This window comes from Paramisgurnus dabryanus, chromosome 3 (assembly GCF_030506205.2).
Source record: "Paramisgurnus dabryanus chromosome 3, PD_genome_1.1, whole genome shotgun sequence".
In the NCBI taxonomy this organism is placed as follows: domain Eukaryota; kingdom Metazoa; phylum Chordata; class Actinopteri; order Cypriniformes; family Cobitidae; genus Paramisgurnus; species Paramisgurnus dabryanus.
In genome coordinates, this window is record NC_133339.1 from 2,679,428 (window position 1) to 2,704,288 (window position 24,861).

A 24,861-nucleotide genomic window follows, 5' to 3' on the forward strand; every position below is an offset into this window, starting at 1 on the left:
AGTCAAACACGCCCTTCAGGAAATGACTTACAGTGAAAGAAAAAAAAATGTTTTAGTGGCATAACATTGATTAATAGTCTAGTAGCCAGCCCATAGAGCCCCATTGTGAACCCGGAAATGTTGAGTACACCAAAGTTTTATTGCATGAATGGGAAGTTTAGGTCCCCAACATACAGAAACTGCCGGATGCTAATTTGCATATGTTGAGCAATTTGCATAATTAGCATAATTAGCAATATTAGCTTAATTGTCCATTTTGGTCACATATTTTGCACTGTATGGCCAATTTCTACAATATGTAAGTGGTTTTAGAGGTTTTAGAGGATTCTGATTTCATTTCTGCCACTTTCAGACTTCAAAATGGTAATTCTATAACAGATTTGGATTAATTTAGACACTTTTTTATTAATTCCGAACAAAATTTTAGGTTATTTTTATGGTAAACACTATATTCTCACATTTCAGAATCACAAGAACTCATGCTCTTTGATGTGAATGTTGATAACCTCAATATGTTTACATTTCTTAAGGTCTGGTCATGTTTTTATGCAAATAAGCTGTTGCAGTGAGCTGTTGTATATACAATAAGTATGTTGTGAAGCAAAGGAGCATAGTCTATTTTTAAAGTCGAAATTATCCTTGCAGATTTTTTTATATTCTTATATCATATTTATGTTTTCACATTAAGATAAAAGGTTATAATGAGTTATAATGACAGTTTTGTTCAGTACATTGTGAATTTCTATTCAGATCCATTTTGTGAGTGAATCTGGTGTTCAAAAATTAGTTACCATTATTAAAAAAATTTGTATTCTTCTTTTTTTAAATTCAGACTTCTTGTGATTTGATCAGGAATGGATTAAAAACATTTGATATTCAGTGTTCTTGCTGCTTTCTCAAGTTGTCGTGTAGTATTAATTTAACCATTCGGATCTAGGTTTAAAGGACAAGTTCGGTATTTTACACTTAAAGCCCTGTTTTCAGATTGTTTATGATGAAATAGAACGGTTTTGGCTGAAATTTCGACAAATGCGGCTGCCCTGAGAATTTTTGGGTGTTTGTGTTTCACCTCACACCTCTACAATGGGTTTAATGGTGCACTGGAACAATCCTTTCTAAAATGCATTAAACTTTCGTTTACAAAGACGTGAAACTCAGTGAGTGGTCAGGGGTGTTCACTGACATGCTCACACAAAAATCGCTGCAAAAGATGCTATTTCACTATTTCATCATAAACAATCTGTAAACAGGGCTTTAAGTGTAAAATACCGAACTTGTCCTTTAAGTACTTTCAAAACAAAGAGAAACGTTTTGATCAAGTCGAAATGTCAGGAAAGAAGTGTCTGTTTGCACCATGCAGTGGCAAAAATAGCGACTTTAAAATATCTTTACAATCAGAGGAACTCTGTAACCTTGGATGGAGCCCGTATTAAATTTACCGAAAGCGCAAAAGGCCCCCAGCAGTGAAAGCACTACCTCCTACAGAACATAATATGCGCCTTCATGGAAGACGTGCCCACCTACAGGTGCTACTATGAAAATCAGCTGACCAGCCTGATCCACCGGTTGTGGATATCACCTTGTTTGGATGGGACAAGAAGATGGGTCTAAAGGAAGGAGAGGAACTGCTTATGCCCACACAGGATTCAAGTCCAGTTGCTCCTCCTGCTTTGTTAGATGTTGTCAGCTGTGGTTTCAAAGCTGTGTTGAAACCTTGTACATCAGCAAAGTCCAGCTGTGTAGCTGCAGGTCTGGGCTGTACCAGTTATTGTTCCTGCAAAGGCAATGATGGTATATACTGCATACTTACACAACACCAAGAACACAAAGAAAGAGATGAAGGGTCTGGAGAAGATGATGACAGAACAGAAGAGAATAGTGAAGATGATGAGGCTGCCTTTTTATTAATTGTGAGGCATAGCAGTTTGCCTGAAGGTGTTAGCCAGTGTGTGCTTTGTGTGGTGCGGAGGTAAGGCCCTCTTGGTTAGCCTTCCGTCTGGCGGGCTGACCCGGGTTGCCCAGACTCAGTTTTAACTCTTCCGTTTGGCGGAGTTTTAACTGGGTCCTCATTTGATTTTGCGACTTGCGGACCAACCTGGAAAGCACATCTGCCATTCTGGAATGGCCCTAGTGACTTGCGGGGCCTGTCTTGTATGGCATATTTACATGTTTGCCTTGGTGCAGAGGTGAAGCCCTCTTGGTTAGCCTTGCGTTTGGCGAGCTGACCCGGGTTGCCCAGACTCAGTTTTAACTCTTGCGTCTGGCGAAGTTTCAGTTTACCCGATTACTATGTATCATACAGTTCCAGGATCCAAGTTATGTCAAATACCCGCATTGCTTTTTCATCCAGAAATGCATAACATTCAGCCTAACAAAGATTCATTGTTTTTCCAAAAAGCTATTTTGAATCTTCAAAAGTGTCAGGAGGGGATTCAGCCTCACTATACCCTGTAAACAGTGAATCAACATTTATAAGTGCACTCATGATTCTGAAATGTTAGATTATTGTATTTACCTAGCCTAGAAATCTAGACGCACCCTAGCGGCTGCAAAATATATTTGCTGCCAGGGTTTAGTCTAGGCACTCACAATACACTTAACAGCTCCAAAAACCAAAATTTGGTCAGGCCAATCACATCGTGTGTAGCGTCTGTGGGGCGGGCTTAACATGATGACGACAGAGCTGCAACGGTTCCTACTTGAAAACAAAGAATGGCTGCTGCTGCTGGCGAACAGCTTTCTTTTGAAGCGGCTTTGGCCGCGACTCTGGAGGACTTAGACTTATGTTTTTCTTTGAGAGAAGAGCAAATAACCCTACTGAAGTCCTTTTTAAGCAAGAAAGATGTGTTTGGAGTTTTGCCGACTGGTTACGGTAACTACGTCACCTTCTTCGTTGCTCTGATTGGTCATAGCGCTATCCTATTGCGTGCAGAGGCATTTTGAGGGACAACCTTATATTCCGCCCCTTGCATTGAGCCGTTTGTGTGAAGAGTTGCCAGACCTTACATCTTGATGTAGGTCTGGCTAACCAGGCTAGTATTTACCATAAAATAACCTAAAATCATGACTGAAAGTAATAAAAATATGAATAAATAAATCAAAATTTGTAATAAAATTAGCTCTTTAAAATCTGAAAATGCCAGAAATGAAATCAGCATCATCTAAAACCTCAAAAACCACTCACATATTGTAGAAATTGGCCATTTAGTGCAAAATATGTGGTCAAAATGGACGATTAAGCTAATATTGCTAATTATGCAAATTATGCAAATTGCTCAACATATGCAAATTAGCATCCGGCAGTTTCTGTATGCTGGGGACCCATACTTCACATTTCTGCAATAAAACTTTGGTGTACTCAACATTTCCGGGTTCACCTAGTTGGCTACTAGACTATAATGGAAACACTGTCATTTCATAATATTTTTTTAGCCACATTTAGTAAATATCGCTAAAGTTTTGTGCAAATCTTTAACAGAACAAGGCTGTTGTGAACTGAAACTAATCTGCTTTGGTGCTCAGTACAAGCTGTTTGAAGTTATGGTAGAAAATATAAATATTGCTTACTGAATCTCAGAGGACAAATGAATGTGAAGTGATTAGCAAATAGTTGTGCTGCTCTTCAACTTAAAATCACCATGAAATGGAAGTTGCGATGGTGTTCGCTTTTGTGATCTATACCCGGGTGTGACGGCTTCTGGAATGAGAAAAATGTAGGTCGGGGTTTGGACCATTTGAAGTTGGGCATTGCTAACAAAATGCAATTTGTCCCGCCATAATACATACTTGTGCTGTTTTATTTATGTAAAACATCGGTCAGTCACAGTCAGTCAGACCGTCACCCCTTGCTTCACCTCCCACGTCACACACATTGGCTTTGCGTACAAAAACTGCCGTTGCCAAGTTAGCATTTTTTCCCAGAAAATCACATAGCAAGAAATAACACTAAGTTTCATTCAGTAGAAATATCAACAGTGCTGCCATGTGGGCGTGGAGTTTGCCTTTGCAGAAGTGAATTGAGTTTCGATCATTTGTAACACTGCATTCCATAAGAAAATAAGAATTTTTTGATTCCATAAACGTATGTATTTATCAGCTAATATTCATTGTTGTCAATGTAATCGCTTGAGTCATGAGTTGGACTTGGACAATAGCTTGTTGTCTCAATCATCTCTATAGGTTGATGTTGATCTGTATGCTTTGAATCTCTCTACGGCACAAAAACTTTAAGGGTGGATTTACTACAGTGGTCAAGCTGTATTAACGCCACAATGACTGAAGAAATGTTAACAGCAAGATGGTATAAAACTGTGTATTTTTTTTGTCAATAACCACCCTTCTGCAACTCTTACCAATGACGGAAATAAGCGCAGTTATGATAGCAAAATATGTGGTAGAGCATTGCTAGAATTAACATCAAATCAAAACTAAACAACAGATTGATAAATGAAAAGGTTTAATAACAATACCGACTTAAAGTTTCAATTGAAATGGTAACACTATAAATGCATCCAATGGTAAATCAGCCCACAGGGAGATGTGGAACAGAAGATGCAGAGCATCTCCAAACATCGTTTTTTATCCTCCCCACCTTGACCATGTGACCAAACCCAAAATGATAAATTCAAACTGACCAATCAGGAGACCACCTTTAACCCCCTACTGTACCTAAAAACTATTTTCAATCTTACCCCCCCCCCCCCCCCCCAAAAAAAAACACAAAAAACAAGATGACTGCCTTAACATTCTCTGTAACACCCCAGAAACAAGCATGAAAGAGAAAATAAAGCATGAAATGTCTTGATGTTAAAGAGTTATTAGACGTAGCGCACAAAAAAAGAAACTTAGTGTGGTACCTAAGCTGTTTGACACACAACTGAAGCCGCCCTTGAGCAACAACAGATCAGTGTTTTAATAATATAAACCATATGAATTAATATTAATTTATAATGTTAATTTTGTAAAATTACTGTTAATTTACTCACCCTGTGGACAATCAATCATAGGTGACATTGCTTCAGTAAAACAATAAAGAAGCTTTTTAACTGAAACTGTCACTACTGAAAAATCCAGCTAAGGCCAGCATAAACTGGTGAGCTGGTTTTAGCTAGTCTCCCTGCTTGGTTTTAACTGGTCTCCCAGCTTGGTTTTAACTGGTCTCCCAGCTTGGCTTCAACTGGTATTGCTGGTGTAGCAACCTGGTCTAGCTGTGTTTTGGTCACTTTTTAAGATGGTCTAGCTGGACTTGTCAGACCAGGTGAACCACCAGCTTTGCCAGGCTGGGAGGACCAGCTTAGACCACCTACTGCCACCTTACCATCTAAAACCAGCTACCAGCTTATGCTGGTATTTGCTGGATTTTTCAGTAGGGGTGGTCCTTAACATCTCTAAAATCTTCAGGTGACATTGTTTCAGAAAGTTTAAAATACAGAAGCAACACAAAAGTAATTCCAGCAGCTCCCCACAATATATTTAAATCAATCAATCTCTGGATGAAACAGAAAATTATTTACAGCTTTATTTCCAGTAATCTAAAGCGTTAACTTCAGGTGAATTTCAATCTCATCCACATGTCCTATTGACTTAGAAGAGCAGAGATCCTGAAATGAGAGACTCTGGAGGGATATGAGCAGTTATATCTCATAATACTGTATAGCTGTTTGATCACACTTTCAAACGGAATAATAAATAATGCCACATTTCTTTATCTGTGACGGCCCTTTGTGTCTCCTTGTTTCCTGGACAAATGTGAGTTTTTCAGGGCAGTTGGACAGACATGATAGCGATGAAGAGATGACGACCCCTATGAGGATTTCAGATGACAACAACTCTGAATCAACACAAAACTGACAAATGTTTCTTATTGTACTTGTTAAGATGTAAACATTTCTATAACATGCTCATTGTTACCAGTTACAGCAAGATCTTGTTGAAAAACCTTCAAAGCTCTCAATGATTTTATATGACAGATATAACACCGACTCTGACTGTGCAGCCACAGACGTCTGTGTTCATTGGAGACTCAGTTACTCTGATCTGTGAGATTCATCAGTCCACTGGATGGAAGTTTATCTTTTTCACACCATCAAACACTGAATTCACTGAAACTACAGGAACTAAAACAATCAGATCTGTGCAAGTCTTTGATGGAGGAGAGTACAAGTGCAGAGCCAGAAGTAAAGAAAACCCTCAGGTTTACACACAATACAGTAAACCAATAACAGTGACCGTACAGAGTAAGAATTTATACTCAAATTTTGCTCAGAAAACACAATGAAAATCATTTAATAGGACACTGAACGAGTGGCAATTACTGTTACAGGGGATACAACATTTATATATAGCGTTTTCAATTGCTTAAATAGTGCCAAATTTTAAAGGAAGCTCAAAATCTCTCAATATTTTGATTATAATTACATTTTGATGTGTATATATTTAAACCAAAATATTATCTAGATAATCGCTTTTTTATCCGTCAGTTGTATGAGTTTTCAGATTTATCTGTAATATATGAATGCACTAATAATGCTTTACCAGTTACAGTAACAAATTCTTGCTTTGACAACTTCTATTGATTTTGTATTGACAGATGTAAAACCAATTCTGACTGTGCAGCCACAGACGTCTGTGTTCATTGGAGACACAGTTACCCTGACCTGTGAGGTTCATCGGTCCACTGGATGGAAGTTTAGCTTCATAAACCCTTCAAACACTGAAACCACTGAAACTACAGGAACTAAAACAATCAGATCTGTGCAAGTCTCTGATGGAGGAGAGTACAGGTGCATAGCCAGAAGAGGAAACCCTCAGGTTTACACAGAATACAGTAAACCAATAACAGTGACAGTAAAGAGTAAGTATTTATACTCACATAATACACTTTGTTCTGAGAAATCAATGAACATTATTTGCTATGAGTGGGAATTACAGTATCTTTTAATGCTTAAAAGTAAATAAGGGCAATAATGTTTTTCCCTTTCAGTCGGCCACTATGACATCATGTCATGACCGACGAATTGGGAAGGTATATAACTGTATATTTAAATAAAAACCTTTTCTGGAAGGCATTAAACTTTTGTGAAAATCATGAAAAATGCTGGTGCTGGGATTCCATCAGAGAAACTTGAGATCTCAGGTTTCAAGTAACAATGGCCAGAGACAGAGCAGGCATGACACAGAGATGTGTCTGTAACTAAAGATCACATAAGATAACAATAACCTTGTTAAAATTTTATATATTATATATACTTATACTGCATGATCACATTGCTGTATCACTGTGTTTTAGCACTATAGAGATGTTAGCTTATCTTAGTATGTCTTATAACCCAGGTCAAAAAGACGTAGTATTTAATGTATTAAAAATATACTTAAAATACAAATAGTATGTTTATAATACATTTGTATTTCCAACATACTTATTTGAAGTGTATTAAAAATACGTTAAATTGCATTTAAACGTATTTTTTAAAAGTATACTAGAAGTACACTTGTAATAAATATATACTTAATTACATTTTTAAGAAATATGCTAAACTTAAGAATATTTTTAATGTATTTATATTAAGTGTACTAGAAGTACATTGGTAATAAATATATACTTAAAACTCCATAAGTGGCGCTGTCCCGCTCACGGGACACCTAAGTTTACGTCAATATTTTCCATATAAATTTTATGTATATCACTACAAACTATATATTGTTGGAAAGGTCTAAGCCTCTAGAATACATATATCAACAGTGTTTTATAAAATAAATTATGTAGGGAGAGTAATTGATTCAATTTTAAAGAGAGTGCGCCTCAAAACATTAATATCCTGATAAATGTCACTGTCCCGCCAGCGGGACGCCAACATTTACTTCAGTGTTTTGCATTTGAATTCTTATCCAATCAGGACAAACTATATATCATTTGAAAGCTCAAAGAGTGTAGATTTCATTTATTATCACTATTTTGGTAAAGGAATGACATAGTGTGAGCTATTTTCTAAAATGCCACGGGTATACAGGTTGGCCCACGTTGTTGTTATATATTTGTAACACTAATACCCTGTTCCAAACCTAAACAATCATGACAAACTATATATCACTGGAAAGCTCTAAGAGTGTAGTTTTCATATTGCATCACCATTTTGGGAAAATAATGATGTAGTGAGAGTCAGTTTCTAAAATGTCACACTGCCACAGTTGGACTCAACTTGTTTTTGCATATGTATAGCACTAATACCCTGTTCTAAACCTAAACAATCTTGACAAACTATATATTGTTGGAAAGCTCTAGGTGTGTAGTTTTCATATTTCATTGCCATTTTGGGAGAATTATGACGTAATGAGAGTCAGTTTCTAAAATGTCATGGGGCCACAGGTAGGCCTAATTTGTTTTTACGTATTTATAAGACTAAAACCCAACTCTAAACCTAAAAAATCATGACAAACTATATATCACTGGAAAGCTCTCAGAATGTAGTTTTCATATTTCAAGGTCATTTGATGATAGAAATAATGTAGTGACAGTTTTTAGTTATATGACCCCACCCCCCATAGGAATGCATATTAATTTTATATATTCATAATTCTAATATCATATTATAAATCTTCAAAAATGTTGACAAACTATATATTGTTGGAAAGCTCTAAGAATGTAGTTTTCATATTTCAAAACATTTTTGCAGTAATAATAATGCAGTGATAGTAATTGAATAATTTGTGACAAGTGTATGCTGCAAACCGTTGACAACTAGTGGCCGTTGTTGGCAAAACCACTAAAAGTGTGACACACACCTCATTTTTTGTGATTTTAACTTGAAATTTGGATCAGAACTACTTGAGACTTATGGCTTCATGTTTGCATTATTATTTTTGTGAAACATTTACATTATTATAATTTTATTTATAAAAATAATATGTTATGGAATTATTTCTATTTATTAAAACAAATATAAACTGCTATAACAATTTAATTATTTAATATGTTCACCTCGTTTCACCTCTGTGAAAACCCGCAAAGTGTCTTCTTTAAAACAAGACCAAGATTAGGCTTCTAGACCAAAAAATGCCAGAGTTATATTAATTTGAAGATGTATATCACAATTTCACCCCCCCCCCACTCTAAAGGTATTTGCGCCACCTAAGGGGTTAATTACATTTTTAAGAAATATGCTAAACTTAAGAATATTTTTAATGTATTTATATTAAGTGTACTAGAAGTACATTGGTAATAAATATATACTTAATTACATTTTTAAGAAATATGCTATACTTAAGAATATGTTTAATGTATTTATATTAAGTGTACTAGAAGTACATTGGTAATAAATATATGCTTTATTACATTTTTAAGAAATATGCTAAACTTAAGAATATTTTTAATGTATTTATATTAAGTGTATAGAAGTACATTGGTAATAAATATATGCTTTATTACATTTTTAAGAAATATGCTAAACTTAAGAATATTTTTAATGTATTTATATTAAGTGTACTAGAAGTACATTGGTAATAAATATATACTTAATTACATTTTTAAGAAATATGCTAAACTTAAGAATATTTTTAATGTATTTATATTAAGTGTACTAGAAGTATGCTGGTAATAAATATATGCTTTATTACATTTTTAAGAAATATGCTAAACTTAAGAATATTTTTAATGTATTTATATTAAGTGTACTAGAAGTACATTGGTAATAAATATATGCTTTATTACATTTTTAAGAAATATGCTAAACTTAAGAATATTTTTAATGTATTTATATTAAGTGTACTAGAAGTACATTGGTAATAAATATATGCTTTATTACATTTTTAAGAAATATGCTAAACTTAAGAATATTTTTAATGTATTTATATTAAGTGTACTAGAAGTACATTGGTAATAAATATATACTTAATTACATTTTTAAGAAATATGCTAAACTTAAGAATATTTTTAATGTATTTATATTAAGTGTACTAGAAGTACATTGGTAATACATATATACTTAATTACATTTTTAAGAAATATGCTAAACTTAAGAATATTTTTAATGTATTTATATTAAGTGTACTAGAAGTATGCTGGTAATAAATATATCCATGATTACACTTTTAAGAAATATGCTAAACACAAATGTACTTCTAGTGAAGTTTTAGTATATTTGGATAAAACATACTTTTTCAAAACATGATTCATTAATTGTTATAAGCTAACACATTGAACTTTCCTCAAGCATTTCAACATTATATAATTCCGATTGCATAATAAACTATTTTTTCAAAGATTTGCTTAAAATCTTATGTTTGCTAGTGTTTATTTTCAAACAACACACGTGACACACGTGACTAAACCTGATTGGTTTTGCTCATAGTAACACGTCACGGTACTATTTGAAAGCTGTTTTGTTCAGTTCAGTTCACAAGGTGCATGCGGTTGCTTGCATTAAACGTATAAACTGTTAAATTAGATGGCGACTCTGCATTAAACGTATTTATTTAATTAATCGGCGATCATATTTCACCAGAGGACTAAGATAAAACAACTCGATTTAAAATGTGAGCAGTTTTAGTGGATTTGACGTCGAGGGAAAAAGTATTTCGCTTTTTGTTTGGAGATGAACGAGACAACATGAGGGTAAGTGATGACAGATTTTCGCATTTCTTTATTTAGTTAAATATTGAATAAGTAAAACATTACAGTTGTCCTTATTTTAACCCAGCTTCTTTATGTAACGTTATGTCGGTGTCACGTGTGGTAATTGGAACGTCGTTATTGTGTGACTAAGCATTTCTCTTAAGCATTTCAGAAATCATTAAAACCTTTCTTTTTTTTAGCACAGCGACATAAATATGACCAACCAGAGCCAAGTAGACAGGTACAAATGAAGATACAGCCCATAGAAATACTTTTTCTTGGTGGTAAGTTTGTTGTTGATATTTGAATAACATTAAGTTCACGTTTAATGATATGACCATATGGTTATTATAACTCCAGTAATGTTCAATGGCTAATGTATAGCAGTTCAATCTTGACAACCTTATTGTCTTTTTGTTTATTTTTAAATGTATTTCTAATTACATATGGACACAAAAATGACATTGTAAGAAGGGATACTTTTATGAGAGATTGTAAAACTGCAGAGGCTGGGTTTGATTATATTATATTGTCTTAAAGGTATAGCGGAAGATTTTCGTTTTCCGGGTGGATCATCAAGATTATTGGTCATCCCAGATGTCAATTAGGGATGGCGAAAACGAAAAAATTTCTTGACCGGCCACCGAGCCTCTTTAGCCGGTTGAAACCGGTTAACCGATAGGCCTATTAGTTTAAAATATGCTATGCTATTTAAAATAACAGCCATTTAGAGCCGCGCCTGCAATTTCGCAACTCGCATCTCTCTGCGCTCTGCCTCCGGCTCACACACAGACCTCACAACACTTTTTAAATCCCCTACAGCGCGAAACATAAGTCCAGCGGCGCCGTGCTTAGTTTCGAAATAGTTTAGGTACTAGGTGATCGCCTTGAACTTGAAAATAAAGGCGTTTGTGAAGCTCATTTGAAAATTGCCGCGGCTCATTTAAGAAAATGACAGCTTCGCAGAGAGTGTGCTTTAGTTTGGGGTAGTAATAATAAAGACATAGGATGATCATCATCACCTTTTCTGTTACCACTGAAATATAGATGTAATGTATTTCCAAATCTAAACGGGCACCTTCAGAATGTGTAAAAGACGCACCGGCCAAAGCAGGTCTCGCACTGTGTTTGTTCTAGAACAAATGCAGCAAAGATATTTAATGCTTGTATGAGGCATATAGGTTTTATTTATTTATGATGAGGTGCGTTCTAATTAACAATGCAATGCAAGTAATTATATACTCTATATTTGCTTTTTATTTATTAAATACATGCATTTGGTTGATGAAACATTTATTAAAATTAAGATACAATTTATACAAAACGAAATTCACTTTAAAGAAATGCTTTCTACAAAGCAAAACTTAATAAAGTGGTAAAAATCATGGCTGAGGATTTACAGAAACAAAACTTACTCTGCACTTTACTGTTAGCCTTGTAGCGGTATTTGGCTTTGAAATTAATGGGTTCGGGCGCCAGGGGTAAAAACCACCACAGTAATCAAATTACTTTGTATTTTACCACAATCTTATATGGTAAGAAATCCAGTTGAAAAAAACATACCAAAAAAAAATAGTAGCTTATACTTTTGTATTTTAGGTTTCAGACAAGTTGCATTTAGATTTAAGCACAACATTACGTAACTATATAGTGAACAGAATCACACAAAAGGGAAACAAAAAAGAAAAAAAACATTTCCAGGCCCAGACACATTTACCTTATAATCCCGAAACAACTATCAACGGTTGACCTCTACTATACGATCCATCATAATAATTAGCTCCACATGACAATAGACTCTTATAACTTCATGTGCATATTATCCTAGAATACACATAATAGAGCAGTCTTTAACACACGTGCTTTACATAGGCCTCACAATAGCACGGATCCAAACACACTTGTAATATAAGCACATAGGATAGACTTGCATACACAGATTAAAAGAGTCTTTAACATAGGTGCACTCTAGGAGCAGTCTTTAGCATATGCACCGTAGAACAGTCTTTAACATACGTGCTCTTCAAAGGCCTCAAATTATCAACAGATCTGAACACTTTAACATGAGCACTTCAGGTTAGACTCTGGTATATGCACAATAGAATAGTCTTTAGCATGTGTGCTTTTCATAGGCCTCAGGATAACAACAGATCTGAACACTTTAATATGAGCACATCAATTTAGACTCTGATATATGCACAATAGAATAGCCTTTAACATATGTGCTTTTCATAGGCCTCAGAGTAACAACAGATCTGAACACTTTAATATGAGCACATCAATTTAGACTCTGATATATGCACAATAGAATAGTCTTTAACATATGTGCTTTTCATAGGCCTCAGGGTAACAACAGATCTGAACACTTTAATATGAGCACATCAATTTAGACTCTGATATATGCACAATAGAATAGTCTTTAACATATGTGCTTTTCATAGGCCTCAGTGTAACAACAGATCTGAACACTTTAATATGAGCACATCAATTTAGACTCTGATATATGCACAATAGAATAGTCTTTAACATATGTGCTTTTCATAGGCCTCAGTGTAACAACAGATCTGAACACTTTAATATGAGCACATCAATTTAGACTCTGATATATGCACAATAGAATAGTCTTTAACATATGTGCTTTTCATAGGCCTCAGGGTAACAACAGATCTGAACACTTTAATATGAGCACATCAATTTAGACTCTGATATATGCACAATAGAATAGTCTTTAACATATGTGCTTTTCATAGGCCTCAGGGTAACAACAGATCTGAACACTTTAATATGAGCACATCAATTTAGACTCTGATATATGCACAATAGAATAGTCTTTAACATATGTGCTTTTCATAGGCCTCAGTGTAACAACAGATCTGAACACTTTAATATGAGCACATCAATTTAGACTCTGATATATGCACAATAGAATAGTCTTTAACATATGTGCTTTTCATAGGCCTCAGGGTAACAACAGATCTGAACACTTTAATATGAGCACATCAATTTAGACTCTGATATATGCACAATAGAATAGTCTTTAACATATGTGCTTTTCATAGGCCTCAGGGTAACAACAGATCTGAACACTTTAATATGAGCACATCAGAACAGACTAACATGTACATAATTAGTATATTAGGTCAACCGTTGGACTACTAGGCCTGGAAAAACTCACATTAATAAATCCCAACATATTCAAACAAAACACCATTTTACTGGGAGCGCTCCACCAAAAAAGAAAAGAAACAATTGCCTGCCCGTACCAAAATATCTCTAAATTTAGCGGCAAACTCGCTCTCTCCGGTATAACAAACAACGCTCTCGTAAGGCAAAAATACTCTCGTATTACACATAAACCTAGGAATCATCAGCAATGACTCCACATACTTCCGCATTAATATTATACCATACACTCACTTCAAAGCAACATAACGCGGTTTCAGTACAAGAGAGTAGAAAATATACCATCATACTCACGGCAGTGCAACCCACTGCACACTCCGACAACAACAGAGGAGAAACGCGAGCGAACCTGAACCTGACCTGAACGAGAGTGCGACCCGGCTCACAAGAGAGAGAGAGCGAGCGCGAGAGCGTCCGAACCAAACTTCCTTAAATAACTTCCGGTATCGCATATACACACGCATAAGCTCCGCTACCAATATTAGAAAAAAAATATTGACAACCGTCACACTCTCCCCCCCTTAGAAAAAGAACACATACTGTTCTACACTATTATAACTTCCACCACAGAAGAATTTATCAGAGAGTCACCATAAACAAGGACACCAAAGTCAGGTAATATGAGGCATATATAACAACATTTCAAAAACCCCAAAAGTCCTCCTCGTCTGATTCCTCAGCAAAAATCTTCAAGACCTTTTCCTTTTCTTTCTGGTCTAATTCAGCCGCTGTGGGATACGCAGGCTTTAAATTACAAACATGTACTGTACGCAAATCTTCTCCATTGTCCTCACGCACAATACGGTAATTTACTGGTCCTAGCCTTTCAACAACTCGATAAGGACCAATCCATCTTGCTGCAAATTTAGCTGCAAAGTCTTGAGAGGCTTTGGAAAGAGGATGAGCTTTCATCCACACTCTATCATTCCTAACAAAACACACATTCCTCCGACCAGCATCATAGTGCCGTTTTTGTTTCTCTTTAGCTTGAGATAAGTTCTTTTCCACCATCTCATGCAAATCTTTGACGACTCTCAGACTAATCTGATGTGGTTCTAGAGCACGTTCAAAGGGCCCTGTCAACCTTCTATGAAGGAGTATCTCAGCTGGGGAGTACCCAGTGCTCTCCTGAACAGCAGAATTAATAGCATACCTCAACTCAGGCAAATAATGATCCCAACGATTGTGTTCTGCACCCACATAAGTCGATATCATGGCTTTAACAGTTCGATTCACACGTTCTGTAAAGTTTGTTTGGGGATGATATGCTGTTGTCAGCTTTTGCACTACTCCCCACCTAGTGCACAATTCCTTCAAAATTTCGGAAGTAAATTGGGGCCCCCTATCTGACAACAAGTATTTTGGGACACCCCACCGGGTCAGAATTTCCTTCCGAAGAGTTTGCGCAATGGACACAGCCGTTGCTTTACGGAGTGGAAACAACTCAACCCAATGGCTATAATAATCTACCACAACCAATAGTTGAGTATTACCTTGGGTACTTCGAGGTAGTGGCCCCATCAGGTCCACGCCAAGCAATTCCCAGGGTTCCTGTGCTTCTGTCTGCTGCAACAAGCCAGCTGGTTTGCGACATTCTGGTTTATGTTGTTGACAATGAGTACAATTACGTACAAACTCTGAAATATCCTTCCACATATTCGGCCAAAAGGCAACCTCCATCAACCTTTTCTGTGTCTTATATCGCCCAAAGTGCCCACTTAAAGGATTGGAATGATAGGCTTCCAACACAATTTGGCGAAGGTTCTGTGGAACAAACACTTGGAAATGTGTTCCTCTGGAAGGATGAAACACCTTCCGATACACCTTATCCTCCAGAATAACAAATCCAGATTCAGAATCATCAAGATCCTGCTTATTGGCAGTTACACTCTGATATACTTTTTGGACATCTACATCCTGCTGCTGTGCTGCCCAAATATCTTCATCTGAAAGGGGAAATTGCAAACCCGCACTTTCTGACACCACTTTGTGGCCATATGCAGCCAGAATTGAGGGACAGTCTGGATTATCCACACGAGACAGGGCATCGGGAGCACTATTAAGCTTCCCTTTACGATATTCCAGAATGAACTCAAATTCCTGTAACCTAAGGGCCCAACGAATCAAGCAAGAGTTGGCCTTTGTAGTGTTAAACACCCAAAGGAGGGACGCATGATCAGTTACAACATTAAAAATCTTCCCCTCCAAATAATGACGCCACCTTTCAACCGCCCAAACCACTGCTAGGCACTCCCTTTCTGTGGTAGAATAATTCTTCTCTGCACCAGTAAGAGAACGGCTTGCATAGGCTAACACTTCCTCTGTTGCCCCAGATGAACGTTGGGTGAGAACAGCACCTAATCCAGTTAAGCTGGCATCTGTATAAACTATGAAAGTGTAAGCATGATTAGGGTGACCTAATATTGGTGGAGAAGAAAGGTGTCCTTTTAGATTGTCAAAAGATGCCTGACATTCGCCTGTCCACTGAAACCCTGCTCCCTTTCGCTTCAGGGCATTCAAGGGTTCTGCTATAGCTGAAAAATTGGGCACATACCTATGATACCACCCACTCAGTCCCAAAAATCGTTGGACTTCCTTTAAATTGGTAGGAACCGGGAAATTCTGAATGGCCTCTGTTTTAGCAGGATCTGCCTTCACGCCATCAGGGGTTACTACATGGCCAAGAAACTTAATCTCTGTCAGACAGAAATGACATTTTTTCAGATTAAGGGTCAAACCTGCACTCTTTAAACATGTCATAACCTTTTGAAGATCCTGCATGTGTTGGCTGAAATTTGCTGAATAAACCACTATGTCATCTAGATAAACCAGACAACATTGCCCCAAACACTCAGTTAATACCCTGTTCATTAGCCGCTGGAAAGTAGCAGGCGCATTCTTCAAACCAAAAGGTAAAACCTTAAATTCATATAGCCCAAAAGGGGACACAAAGGCGGTCTTAGCCACACTGTCTGGATGCATCGCCACTTGCCAGTACCCACTGTTGAGATCAAGGGTACTGAACACAGTGGCACCAGCAAGTGATTCCAAGATTTCACTCACAGTAGGAAGAGGAAATGCATCACTCTCACTCACTGCATTTAACCTGCGATAGTCCACGCAAAAACGCTGACTTCCGTCTTTTTTAGGGACTAACACTATGGGTGATGCCCAAGGAGAATGGGATGATTGAATAATGTCCCGTGCAAGCATATCATCAATTTGATCTTTAACTATTTGCTTTTTGTGTTCTGACAATCTGTAAGGCTTTTGTGCGATCACTACCTCGGAGCACACTTTGATCTTATGTTGAATTAAGTGAGTTCTACCCAAAGATGAAGTACATATTTCAGGGTGAGTATACAACAAGGTATAAAGTTCATGAGATTCCTTTACAGTTACCATGCTCTCTCTTACTTTATTTTGAATTAACTCTGCAGGATCTACACCAAGTTCTTCCTGGACACAATGATCTATATACTCACTATCTGGACATACAGGCTGAATTGGAGGTACAGCACAGTAAAGAGAAGTGGTAGGTTTACCATCCACAGGTGGTTTACAATATCTCCAGGAATCTCCAGGAGTAATTGGTGGTTGAAATGGGAAAACACGTTTTTCCACATCCTCTGTAAAACTATACACCTGATCTTTGATGTTAAGTTGCAAGCCAGTCAATGCTATGAAATCAAGTCCTAGCACCATTGAATACACCAGGTTCCGAGCAGGAAGAACAACTGTGGGGACCTGGAAATGTAAACCATGCAGATAGAAATCCAAAACTTTCTGCCCTACCGGTACAGTAGCATCCCCATTGGCCAAATACAGAGGTCCTTCATGCCACCCATCTAATTGTTCCTTAGCCCCTTTCATTTGATTCCACAAATCAGTATGTAACAGTGTATAGGTAGCTCCTGTATCTACAAGGGCTTTCCCCATGCAATTCCTCACTGTTAAAGGAACAACTAACTGACGAAGAGTAGCAGGGCCACCCTTCTTACTTGGTTTAACAAAATTCTGCCTACCATTACTTTGATCTTTCTGTGCAGGTTGCTGAGTATTATAAGCAGAGACAAAACCTTTTTGCTGGTTACGACCCTGGGACTCTTTGTTTCCCTGGCCTTGGCTCCCAGAGTGTTTCCCGCCCAAGAAAGCTTTAAAAGTAGGACAAGAGCCTGGAGAGTGATTTTCATGACATCTCCAACACAATAAACTTACATTTCTGGGCTCTAGTGATGGAACAACCTTAGTGTCTTCTCCTTTCATTTTCCTAGCTTGTGAGCTTTGGTCACCTACAGTAGCTTTAGATAACTGAAGCTGATTATACTTTCTTTGTTGGTCATAATCTCTCTCAATCTGTGTTCCTAACCTCACCAACTCCTCTACCGTTTGTATACGCCCTCGAAGCTGACTTGCAAAATATGGATTCATAGCCTTAAATAAAGCTTTCAATATCTCATCTTCTGTTGCTTCATTTCTCCACCTTTTGAATAATGCTTGAAATGAAAAAACAAAATCACGCACACTTTCATTTGCACCCTGCAACCGGTTTCTTACCCTATCCTCCAACTCATCTTGATAGTCCTCTGGTAAGAAAACTGATAGAAAAGCTCTCTGAAAGTCTTCCCAAGTCAAAGTTTTTAACCTTACAGTCTCCCACCAATCACGAGCTGAAGCATGTAAAACACTCCGCATGGTAGCCAGTATTTCCCCATTTGACATTGGTCTCAGTGCCAAAAAATCTTTACACCTTTCTAAATAAATTAAAGGGTCCTTTTCATCATTCACTCCACCAAAAGACGGAAAAAGCATCTTAATAGGTAGTATCCTGCCACATGTCAAATTAGGTGATATAGGGACCTGACTTGCTAGATCACTAGCGTCCCCATGTGAGGTGGAATCTGAACATACCTGAGATAGTGAAACATCCTGGCCAGCTATCTTTCTGTCAGGCTGAGTTATTCGGCGAGTTAGGGAATCGATGGAAATTTGAACCGTAAGAAACTGCTGTTTTAAACTGTGAACTTCTTCATACAGCTCCTTATCCCCTACCTTGCATTCTTCAATGGCTGCTTTAAAAGAAGACAGTAAGGTTTTATTAGTATCATCAAGTAATTCCTTTAACTCACTATGTGATTGCTTTGAATTCCACTGAATGGCTTCAATCGTCTGATTAGTAAAAATTTGCATACGTTCAGTCAAAACCTCAAGAAACCCAAATTGAGCTTTTTCAACCACTGCTAATGTTTCTTTAGGAACATCAACATTATGTAAGTTGATATTTTCTTCAATCCAGTTCTTTTGCCAAGCTATAGTATCTACAAAAATACTTTTAAGTGACTCAATAGCTTGAGTTAAATTAGACACTTCATTTACTGAACTGCCTGGATTAACAAGTGGAGTCCCAAGAAAAGGTTGTTCTAAGTCCATATCATCATCCAACAATGAACGCTCAACAATTCGCGGCGTAGATGGACTATCGTGCGGCGGACCCACACAACTATCCCCTATAGTTTCAGGAAAGTTAATAAGATAATTTCCTGTTTCCATAGTTACAAAAATATGCTCCAATAATCCCCCAGCATCTGAGGGTCCCTGTTCGGGCGCCAAATCTGTAGCGGTATTTGGCTTTGAAATTAATGGGTTCGGGCGCCAGGGGTAAAAACCACCACAGTAATCAAATTACTTTGTATTTTACCACAATCTTATATGGTAAGAAATCCAGTTGAAAAAAACATACCAAAAAAAAAATAGTAGCTTATACTTTTGTATTTTAGGTTTCAGACAAGTTGCATTTAGATTTAAGCACAACATTACGTAACTATATAGTGAACAGAATCACACAAAAGGGAAACAAAAAAGAAAAAAAACATTTCCAGGCCCAGACACATTTACCTTATAATCCCGAAACAACTATCAACGGTTGACCTCTACTATACGATCCATCATAATAATTAGCTCCACATGACAATAGACTCTTATAACTTCATGTGCATATTATCCTAGAATACACATAATAGAGCAGTCTTTAACACACGTGCTTTACATAGGCCTCACAATAGCACGGATCCAAACACACTTGTAATATAAGCACATAGGATAGACTTGCATACACAGATTAAAAGAGTCTTTAACATAGGTGCACTCTAGGAGCAGTCTTTAGCATATGCACCGTAGAACAGTCTTTAACATACGTGCTCTTCAAAGGCCTCAAATTATCAACAGATCTGAACACTTTAACATGAGCACTTCAGGTTAGACTCTGGTATATGCACAATAGAATAGTCTTTAGCATGTGTGCTTTTCATAGGCCTCAGGATAACAACAGATCTGAACACTTTAATATGAGCACATCAATTTAGACTCTGATATATGCACAATAGAATAGCCTTTAACATATGTGCTTTTCATAGGCCTCAGGGTAACAACAGATCTGAACACTTTAATATGAGCACATCAATTTAGACTCTGATATATGCACAATAGAATAGTCTTTAACATATGTGCTTTTCATAGGCCTCAGGGTAACAACAGATCTGAACACTTTAATATGAGCACATCAATTTAGACTCTGATATATGCACAATAGAATAGTCTTTAACATATGTGCTTTTCATAGGCCTCAGTGTAACAACAGATCTGAACACTTTAATATGAGCACATCAATTTAGACTCTGATATATGCACAATAGAATAGTCTTTAACATATGTGCTTTTCATAGGCCTCAGGGTAACAACAGATCTGAACACTTTAATATGAGCACATCAATTAAGACTCTGATATATGCACAATAGAATAGTCTTTAACATATGTGCTTTTCATAGGCCTCAGGGTAACAACAGATCTGAACACTTTAATATGAGCACATCAATTTAGACTCTGATATATGCACAATAGAATAGTCTTTAACATATGTGCTTTTCATAGGCCTCAGTGTAACAACAGATCTGAACACTTTAATATGAGCACATCAATTTAGACTCTGATATATGCACAATAGAATAGTCTTTAACATATGTGCTTTTCATAGGCCTCAGGGTAACAACAGATCTGAACACTTTAATATGAGCACATCAATTTAGACTCTGATATATGCACAATAGAATAGTCTTTAACATATGTGCTTTTCATAGGCCTCAGGGTAACAACAGATCTGAACACTTTAATATGAGCACATCAATTTAGACTCTGATATATGCACAATAGAATAGTCTTTAACATATGTGCTTTTCATAGGCCTCAGTGTAACAACAGATCTGAACACTTTAATATGAGCACATCAATTTAGACTCTGATATATGCACAATAGAATAGTCTTTAACATATGTGCTTTTCATAGGCCTCAGGGTAACAACAGATCTGAACACTTTAATATGAGCACATCAATTTAGACTCTGATATATGCACAATAGAATAGTCTTTAACATATGTGCTTTTCATAGGCCTCAGGGTAACAACAGATCTGAACACTTTAATATGAGCACATCAGAACAGACTAACATGTACATAATTAGTATATTAGGTCAACCGTTGGACTACTAGGCCTGGAAAAACTCACATTAATAAATCCCAACATATTCAAACAAAACACCATTTTACTGGGAGCGCTCACAAAGATATTTAATGCTTGTATGAGGCATATAGGTTTTATTTATTTATGATGAGGTGCGTTCTAATTAACAATGCAATGCAAGTAATTATATACTCTATATTTGCTTTTTATTTATTAAATACATGCATTTGGTTGATGAAACATTTATTAAAATTAAGATACAATTTATACAAAACGAAATTCACTTTAAAGAAATGCTTTCTACAAAGCAAAACTTAATAAAGTGGTAAAAATCATGGCTGAGGATTTACAGAAACAAAACTTACTCTGCACTTTACTGTTAGCCTAAAAGACATAAATGTTAATAATTTGGAACACAACCAGGAGAGACTTTAATTTTAATTATTTTATTGCTGTATTTTATTTACTATTCGAATAAAGGAATTTATTAAAAAATAGCCTGTAGCATTTACTTTTCGCAAACCTTGTGAGCATGCGAAACCAAACGCAGTGACCTCGCGCCAAATGTTTTTTATTGGTTTATAAAGTACAAACAGACCAGTTATGAAAAACTGAGTGTGAGGGATTTGTTCAATTCACACAAAAAGATCTTGGAAAGAAAGAGATGACTAACTGTAGTAGGGTTTAGTCCACTGTCTATAATAGCCTAACTTACAGATCCCTTTTTTTAACCGACAACTTTGACCGGTTAACGTTGATACGGTCAACCATCGGTCAAACGGTCATCGGTTAACATCCCTAATGTCAATCATTCTGATTATATGTTGACGTATTACCGTCGTACGTGCTCGCCTCTAGGTTCGCTTGCTGCACATGCGCACTTTCATGTGTATGTGTGTTGTGCTACGGTTTCAACCATTCATTGAAGCTCGCGTTCTCGCTGTGTTTTTTTCCAAATGTCTGAGGGTCGCAAGAGAAAAAGTGTCTACGAATTGTATGACAAGAAGAGAAAGGACTATATAGAAAGAAACAAGACCAGAATGTTTATGGGAGACTATTTCACACGCTGGCGTGAGCTAAAAGGACAGGTTGGGCTTCCTACGCGAAGTTTCTACTGGAAAGGTACATTTTGTCATGCTATTTGGAGAAATCCATTTAAAATCACTGCTAGTAAAAGTTGATGTAAGCTATGATTAGCGATGCTAGCCCTGGTACAAGTCACGAACCGCACAGACGCGGTAAACATGCCGACAGAAACATGAAAACAGAGCGAAGAGAAGAACTGAGCTCCTGCACGCTCTCTCTCTGTCTCGTGCACGCGTTTAACAGGCGTTCCCTCTCGGGAGGAGGGGAGAGTGTTGTGTGTGCATTTTTTTTTTAATATCGAGGGGCGGTTCTTTTAAATAATTCGGGAAAATCTTCCGCTATACCTTTAAATATATTGTACTCAGGGTAAGTAATTCTTAAAAAGAAAACAAATCATTAATCATCATTTACCTGCCTGTTGTTTTTCAGATCAACTGCTATTGACATTTTTTAATCGGGACAAATGTGGAGTGATTCGGAAGAAAAACGTTTGCAACACATCCATTCCAGGTGGCTAATTTCTGTCCTTTTGAGTTATTCATGTAAAAACCTGGTTTTTTTATTGTAAAGCTGTAAGGGACTTGGCCTAGTCATCCTTGCATATATCATTTGGCAGGGCTCCAGACTAACTTTTTTTTACTAGGAGCACAGTGGCCCCCAACTGAAAATTTTAGGGGCGCAACCAGAAAATTTAGGGGCACACACGGTAAATCAACATGCTAACCAAATATTCACATGTCTACTAATTTCCACTGTATTACTAATAAATACTTTAATTATAGATTCAAATTCAGTGTCATATCACAAAAAAAAGGTCACATTTTCTGGTCGCACATGTGCGACTGGTGTAAAATTCAGTGGCACACTCTCAAATTTAGGTGGCAAAATGCCACCATTTGATGGCAGTCTGGAGCCCTGTTTGGCAACATTTCTGATTTCCTTAAATCTCCTTAAACAGAGGTGAACCTTACGTTTGCAAGATCACAATAGACAAACAATGGAAAATGATCTAGGTTCAAATAAAACACAATTATCAATGTAAAACATATCCTGTAATACACACAGGTTGCTTTATATCATGAGCCTGTTCTAATCCTATCTTCATTCCCACTTTTAGAGTGCTCTGACATATAAAACTGACACGCTTGATGAGGACACAGTCAAAGCTTTAAAAGGTAAACTGAGAAGTTAACAAAACTTCCATACATGCATATCTATGCCAATTTATTTTAAACATGGATAGCCAAATGTTCATTCATTATTGGTTAATTGGTATATTCTGTTTCCTTTTCACAGACCGTCAGATTACTACGGTGTCTGAATTGCAAGAAGAAGTGACCCTCCACTTAAACACTTGACATCTAAACCGTTTTGTATTTTGGTTCAGCTTTTTATAGGTTTATCTTAAGTTGGTTAAAGGCGGAGTGCACCATTTTTGAAAGCCAATGTTAACATTTGAAATTACCTAAACAAACATGTCTCTACCCCAATAGAATCTGGACCTTCTTTTGATAGACCCACAACACACATACGCAACCCCGGCAAGGATGTCGGTTAGTAGACACGCCCCTTACTACTGGTTGGCTACAAGTGTGTTTTGGTAGTCGGCCCAATTTCCTTTTCCAAAGCTTTTTTTAAACATTGTGCACTCAGCTTTTAAATTGCACAGTAATTTTTTATGCAGAGAATTACATTATGATTATTATATAATCATTGCTTATGCCTATTCAGTGATTGCATATTCATAGTGTACTTTTCATTAATACATTTAATGTTAATGTTGTACAATTTGATAGCTCTGAAAAGTAGCTCTGTAATTGCATTTCTCTGATATTTGTTTTATATTGTTTCTCTTTGGTCAAGAGATTATGTATGTCTCTGTGCTTGATTAATTTACTTTAGATATTTTTGTAATGTACACAACACAATATAAAATATATTAAATTGTTCTGTATTCAAAATCTGTGTATGTGTCTTAATATTTAATGATTTTAATATAACATTTTAAATATTAAAAACAGCTTTATAATAAAATACTAGTGTAATGCTAATACATTTCTATTAATGTAATGCTAGTATATTTCTAATATGCTGAAGTACTATTAAAGTGTTCTTAAAGCACAGTTAAATTAAGCTTTAAATGTATTCTAACTGTATTTTTAAGTGTATGAGAAGTGCATTTCAAATGAATTTTAAAGAAGTACACTTAAATTGCACTAAATATATTTGAAGTTGTTCCAATTTAACACAATTTCAATATATTATATATAATGCAAATAGATTAAAATTGACTTTAAATATATCTTGAAATGCATTTAATATATTTGAAGTGGGTTCAATATAATACATTTAATATGCATTTATTATAGTAGCTTTTAAATATATTAAGTATGTCCCAAAAAATACTATTTAAATATATTTCTTTTTCACCTGGGAATTCACATTTATGAAATTATTATTTGATGTGTG

At 36.3% G+C, this 24,861-nt stretch overlaps 1 pseudogene; it reads left to right on the forward strand.

Moving 5' to 3' along the window:
- The window catches only part of LOC135733741 (sialoadhesin-like), a 45,433-nt pseudogene that overhangs the window by 7,146 nt on the left and 13,426 nt on the right, over positions 1-24,861 (forward strand).